Source organism: Pan troglodytes, chromosome 6 (genome assembly GCF_028858775.2).
Source record: "Pan troglodytes isolate AG18354 chromosome 6, NHGRI_mPanTro3-v2.0_pri, whole genome shotgun sequence".
Taxonomy (NCBI): Eukaryota; Metazoa; Chordata; class Mammalia; order Primates; family Hominidae; genus Pan; species Pan troglodytes.
The window spans coordinates 67,055,611-67,068,098 of NC_072404.2; positions in this window are offsets into that span (position 1 = coordinate 67,055,611).

Sequence of the window (12,488 nt, forward strand, 5' to 3'; positions counted from 1 at the left end):
ATTATATTGAGGATTTTTGCATTCACATTCATCAGGGATATTGGTCTAAAATTCTCTTTTTTGTTGTGTCTCTGTCAGGCTTTTGTATCATGATGACGCTGGCCACATAAATTGAGTTAGGGAGGATTCACTCTTTTTCCATTGATTGGAATAGTTTCAGAAGGAATGGTACCAACTCCTCCTCGTACCTCTGGTAGAATTTGGCCTTGAATCCGTCTGGTCCTAGATTTTTTTGGTTGGTAGACTATTAATTATTGCCTGAATTTCAGAGCCTGTTATTGGTCTATTCAGGGATTCAACTTCTTCCTGGTTTATTCTTGGGAAGGTGTCTGTGTCCTGGAATTTATCCATTTCTTCTAGATTTTCTAGTTTATTCGTGTAGAGGTGTTTATAGTACCCTCTGATGGTCGTTTGTATTTCTGTGGGATTGGCGGTGATATCCCCTTTATCATTTTTTATTGCATCTATTTATTCTTCCATCTTTCTTCTTTATTAGTCTTACTAGAAGTCTATCAATTTTGTTGATCTTTTCAAAAAACCAGGTCCTGGATTCAATGATTTTTTGAAGGGTTTTTTCTGTCTCTGCCTCCCTCAGTTCTGCTCTGATCTTAATTATTTCTTGCCTTCTGCTGTTTTTGAATGTGTTTGCTCCTGCTTCTCTAGTTCTTTTAATTGCAATGTTATGGTGTCAATTTTATAAGTTTCCTGCTTTCTCTTGTGGGCATTTTGTGCTATCAATTTCCCTCTACACACTTCTTTAAATGTGTCCCAGAGATTCTGGTATGTTGTGTCTTTGTTCTCATTGGTTTCAAAGAACATTTTTATTTTTGCCTTCATTTCATTATGTACCCAGTAGTCATTCAGGAGCAGGTTGTTCAGTTTCCATGTAGTTGAGCGGTTTAGAGTGAGTTTCTTAATCCTGAGGTCTAATTTGATTGTGCTGTGGTCTGAGAGACAGTTTGTTATAATTTCTGTTCTTTTACATTTGCTGAGGAGTGCTTTACTTCCAACTATGTGGCCAATTTTGGAATAAGGGTGATGTGGTGCGGAGAAGAATGTATATTCTATTGATTTGGGGTGGAGAGTTCTGTAGATGTCTATTAGGTCCACTTGATGCAGAACTGAGTTCAATTCCTAGATATCCTTATCAACTTTCTGTCTCGCTGATCTGTCTAATGTTGTTAGTGGGGTGTTAAAGTCTCCCATTATTATTTTGTGGGAGTCTAAGCTTCTTTGTAGTTCTCTAAGTACTTGCTTTATGAATCTGGGTGCTCCTGTATTGGGTGCATATATATTTAGGATAGTTAGCTCTTCTTGTTGAATTGATCCCTTTACCATTATGTAATGGTCTTCTTTGTCTCTTTTGATCTTTGTGGGTTTAACGTCTGTTTTATCAGAGACTAGGATTGCAACCCTTGCGTTTTTTTGTTTCCATTTGCTTAGTAGGTCTTCCTCCATCCCTTTATTTTGATCCTGTGTGTGTCTCTGCACATGAAATCGGTTTCCTGAATACAGCAGACTGATGGAACTTGATTCTTTATCCAATTTGCCAGTCTGTGTCTTTTAATTGGAGCATATTTGCCCATTTACATTTAATGATAATATTGTTACATGCAAATTTGATCCTGTCCTTATGATGTTATCTGATTATTTTGCTCGTTAGTTGATGCAGTTTCTTCCTAGTATCGATAGTCTTTACAATTTGCCATGTTTTTGCAGTGGCTGGTACCAGTTGTTCCTTTCCATGTTTAGTGCTCCCTTCAGGTGCTCTTGTAGGGCAGGCCTGGTAGTGATGAAATCTCTCAGCATTTGCTTGTATGTAAAGGATTTTATTTCTCCTTCACTTATGAAGTTTAGTTTGGCTAGATATGAAATTCTGGTTTGAAAATTCTTTTCTTTAAGAATGTTGAATATTGGCCCCCAGTCTCTTCTGGCTTGTAGAGTTTCTGCCAAGAGATCAGCTGTTAGTCTGATGGGCTTCCCTTTGTGGGTAACACAACCTTTCTCTGTGGCTGACCTTAACACTTTTTCCTTCATTTCAACTTTGACGAATCTGTCAATTATGTGTCTTGCGGTTGCTCTTCTCGAGGAGTATCTTTGTGGCATTCTCCGTATTTCCTGAATTTGAATGTTGTCCTGCCTTGCTAGGTTGGGGAAATTCTCCTGGATAATATCTTGCAGAGTGTTTTCCAACTTGGTTCCATTCTCTCTGTCACTTTCAGGTACACCAATCAGATGTAGATTTGGTTTTTGCACATAGTCCCATATGTCTTCTAGACGTTGTTCGTTTCTTTTCACTCTTTTTTTCTCTAAGGTAATCTTCTTGCTTCATTTCGTTCACTTTATCTTCAATCACTGATACCCTTTCTTCCAGTTGATGAAATTGGTTACTGAAGCTTGTGGATTCATCACGTAGTTCTCGTGCAGTGGTTTTCAGCTCTATCAGGTCGTTTATGGGCTTCTTTACAAGGGTTATTCTGGATAGCCATTCTACTAATGTTTTTTCAAGGTTTTTAGCTTCTTTGCAATGGGTTCGAACTTCCTCCTTTAGCTCAGAGAAGTGTGATCATCTGAAGCCTTCTTCCAACTCACCAAAGTCATTCTCCATCCAGCTTTGTTCCATTGCTGGCAAGGAGCTGCGTTCCTTTGGAGGGGGAGAGGTGCTCTGATTTTTAGAATTTTCAGCTTTTCTGCTCTGTTTTTTCCCCATCTTTGTGATTTTGCTACCTTTGGTCTTTGATGATGTTGGTGTACAGATGAGGTGTTTGTGTGGGTGTCCTTTCTCTTTGTTAGTTTTCCTTCTAACAGTCGGGACTGTCAGCTGCAGGTGTGTTGAAGTTAGCTGGAGGTCCACTCCAGACCCTGTTAGCCTGGGTATCAGCAGCAGAGGCTGCAGAACAGTGAATATTGCTGAACAGTAAATGTTGCTGACTGATTGTTCCTCTGGAGATTTCATCTCAGAGGGGTACCCGGCTGTGTGAGGTGTCAGACTGCCCCTACTTGGTGGTGCCTCCTGGTTAGGCTACTTGTGGGTCAGGGACCCATTTGAGGAGACAGTCTGTCCATTCTCAGATCTCAAACTCCATGCTGGGAGAACCTCTACTCTCTTCAAGGCTGCCATACTGGTACATTTAAGTCTGCAGAGGTTTCTGCTGCCTTTTGTTTGGCTATGCCCTGACCCCAGAGGTGGAGTCTACAGAGGCAGGCAGGCCTCCTTAAGCTGTGGTGGGCTCCACCCAGTTCAAGCTTCCTGGTGAATTTGTTTACCTACTCAAACCTCAGCAATGGCGGGCACCCCTCCCCCAGCCTCACTGCTGCCTGGCTGTTTGATCTCAGACTGCTGTGCTAGCAATGAGCGAGGCACCTTTGGCATGGGATCCTCTGAGCCATGCGCAGGATATAATCTCATGGTGTGTCATTTGCTAAGACCGTTGGAAAAGCACAGTATTAGTGTGGGAGTGAACTGATTTTCCAGGTGCCCTCCATCACAGATTCGCTTGTCTGGGAAAGGGTATTCCCTGACCACTTACACTTCCCCAGTGAGGTGATGCCTTGCTCTGCCTTGGGTCATGCTCAGTGGGCTGAACCCACTTTCATACCCCACTCTCCAACAAGCCCCAGTGAGAGGAACAAGGTACCTCAGTTTGAGATGCAGAAATCACTGTCTTCTGTGTCACTCATGCTGGGAGCTGTAGATTGGAACTGTTCCTATATGGCCATCTTGGAACACCCTCTGAAAGTGAAAACTTTCTTTTCATTCAGCAGTTTGGGAACACTTTTTTTGTAGAATCTGCGAAGGGGTATTTGGGAGTGCATTGATGCCTGTGGTTAAAAAGAAAATATCTTCAGTTGAAAACTAGAAAGAAGCTTTCAGAGAAACTGCTTTGAGATGTGTGCATTCACCTCACAGAGTTAAACGTTTCTTTTGATTCAGCAGTTTGGCCACACTGTTTTTCTCCACATTGCCAATGGACATTTGGGAGCTTATTGAGGCTGATGGTGAAAAAGCAAATAGGCCTGGTTAAAAACTAGAAGGAATCTATCTGAGAAATTGCTTTGTGATGTGTGCATTCATCTCACAAAGTTAAACTGCTTTTCATTCAGCACTTTGGAAACACTGTTTTGGTAGCATCTGCGAAGGGATATTTGGGAGCTCATTGAGGCCTATGGTGAAAAATATCTTCAGATTAAAAATAAGAAAGAAGATTGTGGAGAAACTGCATTGTGATGTGTGCATTAGTCTCACAGGGTTAAGCCTTTCTGTGGTTTCAGCAGTTTGGAAACTGTTTTTATCTGTTCTGCAAATGGACATTTCAGAGCTCATGGAGGACAATGGAGAAAAAGTGAAAATCCCAGGATAAAAACTAGAATCTCACAGAGTTAAGCCTTCATTTTCATTCAGCAGTTTGGAAACACTGTTTTGCTAAAATCTGGGAAGGGATATTTGGGAGCTAATTGAGGCCTAAGGTGAAAAAGGAAATAGCTTCAGATAAAAATTAGAAAGAAGCTTTCTGAGAAACTGCTTTGTGATGTGTGCATTCATCTCACAGATTTACACCTTTCTTTGGATTCAGAAGTATGGAAACACTGTTTTTGTAGAATCCACAAAGGGATATTTGGGAGCTCATTGAGACCAAAGTTGAAAAAGTGACTATCCCAGGAAAACACTACAAGGAAGCTGTCCGAGAAACCATTTTGTGATGTGTGGTTTCACCTCACAGAGTTAACCCTTTTTTTGGATTCAGCAGTTTAGAAACATTGTTTCTGTAATATGTGCTGTGGGATATTTGGGAGCTCATTGAAGCCAAAGGTGAAAAAGCATATATCCCAGGATAAAAACTAGAAGGAAGCTATCTCAGAAACCACTTTCTGATATGAGTATTCGTCTTGCAGACTTAAAACTTTCTTTACATTCAGCAGTTTGGAAACACGGCTTTTGTAGGATCTGCAAAGAGAGATTTGGGCGCACATTGGGTCCTATGGTTAAAAAGGAAATATCATCAGATAAAAACTAGAAAGAAGTTTTCTGAGAAAATGCTTTGTGATTTGTGCATACATCTCACAGAGTTAAACCATTCCTTGCATTCAGAAGTTTAGAAACACTGTTTTTTTGAATCTGTAAAGAGATATTTGATAGCTCATTGAGGCCATAGGGGAAAAAGAAATATCCCAGGATAAAAACTAAAAGGAAGTTATCTGAGAAATTCTTTTGTAATGTGTGCACTCATCTCACAGAGTTAAACCTTTCTTTCCTTTCAGCAACTGGTAAACACCACTTTGGTAGAATCTACAAGGGATATTTGGGAATGTATTGAAGCCTATGGTGAAAAAGGAAATATCTTCAGATAAAAACTAAAAAGAAGCCTTCTGAGAAACTGCGTTGTGATGTGTGCATTCATCACACAGAGTTAAAATTGCTCTGGAAACGGCAGTTTAGAAACAGTGTTTTTGTCCATTCTGCAAATTGACATTTGTTAGCTCATTGACCCAATGACAAAAAAGAGAGTATCCCAGGATAAAAACTAGAAGGAAGCTATCTGAGAAACCACTTTGTGATGTGTGCATTAATCTCACAGAGTTAAATATTTCTTTTCATTCAGTAGTTTCAAAACACTTTTGGGGTAGAATGTGTGAAGGGATATTAGGGAGGGCATTGAGGACTGTGGTGAAAAAGGAAATATCTTGAGATAAAAAACAAAAGAAGCTTTCCAAGAAACAGCTTTGTGATATGTGCACTCATCACACAGGGTTAAATCATTCTTTCTATTCAGCAGTTTGAAAACACTGTTTCAGGAGAATCTGCACAGGGTATTTTGGAGCTCACTGAGACCAAAGTCAAAAAGTCAAATATTCAATGATAAAACTTAGAAGAAAGTTATCTGAGAATCCATTTGTGATGTGTGTATTCATCTCACACAGGTAAACTTTCTACACATTCAGAATTTTTGAAACACTTTTTTTTAAGAATCTGTGGAGAGGTATTTGGTGCAAATTGAGGCCTGTGGTGAAAAAGGAAATATCTAAAGACAAAAACTAGAAAGAAGATTTCATAAAAAGTATTTTGTGATGTCTGCATTCATCTGAAAGAGTTGAACGTTTCTTTGGATTCAGCAGTTTGGAAACACTGTTTTTGTAGTATCTGTAAATTGATATTTGGGAACTCATTGAGGCCAAAGGTGAAAAAGCTAATATCCAAGGATAAAAATTTCAAGGAAGCTATGTGAGGCACGGCTTTGTGATGAGTGCATTCATCTCGCAGAGTTAAACATTTCCTTTCATTTAGCAGTTTGGAAACACTGTTTCGGTAGAATCTATGAAGGGATATTTGGGAGCGCATTGAAGACAATCGTGAAAAAGGAAATATCTTCAGATAAATATGAGAAAGAAGCTTTCTGAGAAACTGCTTTGTGATATGTGCATTCATCTCACAGAGTTAAACATTTCTTTTGATTCAGAAGTTTTGAAACACTGTTTTTGTCCATTCTACAAATGGATATTTCTGATCTCATTGAGGCCAGTGGTGAAAAATCATATACTCAGAGAAAAACTAGAAGGAAGTCATCTGAGAAACTGCTTTTTGATGTTTGCATTCATCTCACAGAGTTAAACCTTACTTTTCATTCACCGGTTTGGAAACACTGTTTCTTTAGAATCTGCAAAGGGATCATTGGCAGTGCATTTAGTCCTAAGGTGAAAAAGGAAATACCTTCAGATAAAAACTAGAAAGAAGCTTTCTGAGAAACTGCTTTGTGATGTGTGCATTCATCTCACAGAGATAAACCTGTCTTTGGATTCAGCAGATTGGAAACATTCTTTTTGTAAAATCTTTGAAGGGGTATTTGATAGCTCATTGAGGCCAAAGGTGAAAAAGTGAATATCCCAGGATAAAAACCAGAAGGAACCTATCTGAGAAACTGGTATGAGATATGTGCATTCATCTGGCAGAGCTAAATTTTTAGTTTCTGAAAAACTGCTTTGTGATGTGTGCATTCTTCTCACAGAGTTAAAACTTTCTGTGGATTCAGCAGTTTGAAAACAGTTTTTTTTGCATACTGTAAATGGACATTTTGGAGCTCATTGAGACCAATGGCAAAAAAGGGAATATCCAAGGATAAAAACTAGAAGGAAGCTACCTAAGAAAACTCTTCGTGTTGCTTTCCTTCATCTCTAAGAGTTAAATTTTTCTTTTCATTCAGCAGTTTGTGAACACTGTTTTGGTAGTATCTGCTAACGGACATTTTGGAGGGCATTGAGGCTTATGGTGAAAAAGGAAATATCATCAGATAAAAAGTAGAAAGAAGCTTTATGACAAACTGTTTTGTGATGTGTGCATTCAACTCACAGGGTTAAACTTTTCTTTGAATCAGCAGTCTGAAAACACAGTCCTTGTGCATTCTGTGAATGGACATTTGGGAGCTCATTGAGGCCGTAGGTGAAAAAGCAAATATCCCAGGATAAAAACTAGAAGAAAGGTATCTGAGGAACCGCTTTGTGAAATGTGCATTCATCTCACAGTGTTAAATCTTTCTTTTCATTCGACAGTTTGGAAACACTATTTTGGTAGGCTCTGCGATGAGATATATGGGAGCACATTGATGCCTAGGGTGAAAAAGGAAGTATCTTCAGATAAAAAGTAGAAAGAAGCTTTCTGTGAAACTGCTTTGTGATGTGTGCATTCATCTCACAGAGTTAAACCTTTCTTTGGATGAAGCAGGTTGGAAACACAGTTTTTGTAGAATCCGCGAAGGGATGTTATATATCTCATTGATGCTATAGGTGAAAAAGGTTATATCCCAGGATCAAAAATAAAAGGAAGCTATCTGTGAAACTGCTTTGGAAGTGTGAATTCGCCACACAGAGATAAACCTTTCTTATCATTCATCAGTTTGAAAACACTGTTTTGGTAGAATCTGCAAAGGGATATTTGAGAGTGCATTGAGACCTATCATGAAAAAGGAAATATTTTCAGATAAAAACTAAAAAGAAGCTTTCTTGAAACTTCTTTGTGATGTGTACATTCATCTCACAGAGTTATACCATTCTTTTGATTCAGCATTTTGGAAATATTGTTTTTGTCCATTCTGCAAATAGACATTTGGGAACTCTTTGAGGCCAATGGCGAAAATGCTAATATCCCAGGAAAAAAACTGGTAGGAGATTATCAGAGAAACCCCTGTGTGATGTGTCCATTCAAGTCACAGAGTTAACACTTTCCTCTCATTCAGCAGTTTGGAAACATTGTTTTGGTAGAATCTGTGAAGGGATATTTGGTAGCTTTTTGATGTTTACGAGGAAAAAGAAAATATCTTCAAATAAAACAAGAAAGAAGATTCCAGATAAACTGCTTTGTGATGTGTGCATTCATGTTACAGAGTTAAAACTTTCTTTGTATTCAGTAGTTTGGAAACACTGTTTTTGTAGAATCTGTGAAGGGATATTTGATAGCTCATTGAGGCCATATGGGAAAAAAGGATTACTCCAAGTTAAAAAATACAAGAAGCCAAATGAGAAACTTCCTTGTGATGTGTGCATTCATCTCACAGCGTTAATCTTTTATTTGGATTCAACAGTTTGGAAAGGCTGTTTTTGTAGAATTTGCAAAGGGATATTTGGAAGCATATTGAGGCCAAAGGTGATAAAGGGAATATCCCAGGATAAAAACTAGGAGGATGTTATCTGAGAAACCACTTTGTGATGTGTGCATTCATCTCACAGAGTTACACCTTTCTTTTCATTCAACAGTTTGGAAACTCTGCTTTTATAGAATGTGCAAATGGATATTTGGGAGCCCATTGAGGCCTATGATGAAAAGGAGACATCTTCAGATTAAAAACGAGAAAGAAGATTTCTGAGAAACCGCTTTGTGATGTGTGGATTGATCTAATAGAGTTAAACCTTTGTTTGTATTCAGCAGATTGGAAACACTGTTTTTGTCAATTCTTTGAATGGACACTCCAGAGCTCCTAGTGGCCAATGGAGAAAAAGGGAATATCCTAGGAAAAATAAACTAGAAGGAAGCTATCTGAAAAACTTCTTTTTGATGTGTGCATTCATCTCTCAGAGTTAAAAATTCTTTTCATTCAGCAGTTTGAAAACACTGTTTCTGTAGAATATGAGAGTGGTTATTTGGGAGTGTATTGAGGCCTATGGTGAAAAAGGAAATATCTTCAGGTTAAAAACTAGAAAGAAGATTTCTGAGAACCTGCTTTGTGATGTTTGCTTTCAGCTCATAGAGTTACACCTTTATTTGGAATAAGCAGTTTGGAAACACTGTTTTTGTAGAATCAGCAAAGAGATATTTGGGAGCTCACTGTGGCCAAAGGTGAAAAAGCAAATATCCCAGGATAGAAACTAGATGGATTACATTTGACAAACTGCTTTGTGATGTGTGCATTCATTACAGAGAGTTAAAACTTTCTGTGGACTGAGCAGTTTTCAAACACAATTTTTGTCCATTCTGTGAATGAACACTTTGGAGCTCATTGAGGCCAAGAACAATAAAGGGAATATACCAGGATAAAAACTAGAAGGAAGCTATCTGAGAAAATGCTTTGTGATGCATGCATTCATCTCATAGAGTTAAAACTTTCTACTCATTTAGCATTTTGGGAACACTGTTATGGAAGAATCTGCAAAGGGATATTTGGGAGCACATGTAGGCCTATGGTGAAAAAGGAAATATCCTCAGATAAAAAATAGTGAGAAGCTTTCTGAGAAACTGCCTTGTGATATGTGCCTTCACTTTACAGAGTTAAACATTTCTTTGGATTCAGGAGTTTGGAAACACGGCTTTTGTAGAATCTATGAAGGGATATTTGGGAGATCATTGAGGCCAAAGGTGAAAAAGTGAATATCCCAGGGTAAAAAACAGAAGGAACCTATCTGAGTAACCGGTTTGTGATGTTTGCATTCATCTCACAAAGTTAAACCTTTTTTTTCATTTCAGCAGTTTGGAAACACTCTTTTTATAGAATCTGTGAAGGGATATTTGGGAGCACTTTGAGGCCTATGGTGAAGAAGAAAATATTTTAAGATAAAAACTAGAAAGAAGCTTTCTAAGAAACTGCTTTGTGATGTGTGCACTCAACTCACAGAGTTATACCTTTCTTCAGATTCAGTAGTTTGTAAGCACTGTTTTTGTCCATTCTATGAATGGACATTTGGGAGCTCATTGAGGGCAAAGGCAAAAAATTGAAAATCCCAGTATAAAAACTAGAAGGAACCTGTCTGAGAAACAGCTTTGTGATGTGTGCATTCATCTATCACAGATAAACATTTCTTTTTTATTCAGTAGTTTGGAGGCCCTGTTTTGGTAGAATCTTTTAAGAGATACTTGGGAGTGCTTTGATGTCTACGGTGAAAAGGAAATATTTTTCTATGAAAACTAGAAAAAAGCTTTCTTATAAACAGCTTTGTGATGTGTCCATTCTTCTCACAAAGTTAAATCTTTCTTTTCATTCAGCAGTGTGGAAACACTATTTATGTAGAACCTGCAAGGTGATACTTGGGAGTGCTTTGAGGCCTATGGTGAAAAAGGAAATATCTTCAGATAAAAACTTGAAACAAGCTCTCTGTGAAACTGTTTTGTGATGTGTATTCATCTCAGAGAGTTAAACCTTTCTTTGCATTCAGCAGTTTGGAAACACTGTCTTTGTCAATTCTGCAAATGGACATTTGGGAGTTCATTGAGGTCAATGGTGAACAAGTGAATATTCCAGTATAAAAACTAGAAGGAAGCCATTTGAGAAACTGCTTTGTGATGTGTGCATTCATCTCGTGGAGTTAAATTTTTTTTCATTCATCAGTTTGGAAACATTATTTTTGTAGAATATGCAAAGGGATATTTTGGAGTGCATTGAAGCCTATGGTGAAAAAGGAAATATTTTCAGAAAAAAACTAGAAAAAATCTTTCTGAGAAACTACTTTTTGGCGTGTGCATTCATCTCACAGAGTTAAACATTTTTTTTCGATTCAGAAGTTTGGAAACACTGTTTTTGTAGAATCTGTGAAAGGATATTTAGGAGCACATTTAAGCCAAAGATGAAAAAGTGAATATCTGAAGATAAAAACTAGAAGGAAGCTATCTGAGAAACTGCTTTGTGATGCATGCATTCATCTCACTGAGTTAAACTTTCTTGGAATTCAGCAATTTGGAAACACTGTTTTTGTGGAATCTGTGAAGGACTATTTGGGAGCTCTTTAAGGCCAATCACAAAAGAGAGAATATCCCAGAATAAAAACTAGAAGGAAGCTATTTGAGAAACCACTTTATGATGTGCACATTCACCTCACAGAGTTAAACCTGTCTTTTGATTCAGCAGTTGGAAACACTGTTTTGGTAGAAACTGAGAAAGTATTATAGGGAGTGCATTGAGGCCAATGGTGAGAAAGGAAATACCTTCAGATAAAACTAGAAAGAAGCTTTCTGAGAACCTGCTTTGTGATGTGTTCATTCACCTCACAGAGTTAAACCTTTCTTTAAAGTCAGCAGTTTGGCTACACTGTTTGTGTAGAATCTGAAAAGGGATATTTGACGGTTTATTGAGGCCAAAGGCAAAAAAGCGAATATCACAGCATAAATACTAGTAGGAAGCAATCTAAGAAACCTCTTCATGATGTGTGCAATCATTTCACAGAATTAAAACTTTCTTTGCAATTCAGCAATTTGGAAACACTGTTTTGGTAGAATCTGTGAGGGGATTTTTAGGAGCCCATGGAGGGCTACAGTGAAAAAGGAAATATCTACAGATAAAAACTAGAAAGAAAGGCTCTGAGCAACCGCTTTGTGATGTGCACATTCATCTCACAGAGTTAAAACTTTCTTGGATTCAGCAGATTGGAAAAACTGTTTTTGTACAATCTGTGAAAGCATATTTGATAGCTCATTGAGGCCAATGTCTTAAATGAAAATACCCCATGATAAAAACTAGAAGGAAGCTATCTGAGAAACTGCTTTGTGTTGTGTGCACTCATCTCACAGAGTTAAACCTTTCTTTTCATTCAGCAGTTTGCAAATATTGTTTTGGTAGAATCTGTGAAGAGATATTTGTGAGTGCATAGAGGCCTCTGGTGAAAAAGGAAATACCTTCAGATAACAATGAGAAAGAAGCTTTCTGAGAAACTGCTTTGTCATGTGTGCATTCATCTCACAGAGTTAAACCTTTCTTTGGTTTCAGCAGTTTGGAAACACTGTTTCTGTCCATTCTGCAAATGGACATTTGGGAGCTATTTGAGGCCAGTGGTGAAAAAGTGAATATCCCAGGACAAAAACTAAAAGGAAACTATCTGAGAAACTGTTTTGTAATGTATTCATTCATCTGGCAGTGTTAAACATTTCTTTTCATTCAGCAGTTTGGAAATACTGTTTTGTTAGAATCTGTGAAGGGATATTTGATAGCTCATTGAAGCCATAGGCGAAAAAGCTTATATCTCAGGATAAAAAATAGAAGGAAGCTATCTGAGAAACTGCTTTGTGATGTGTGCATTCA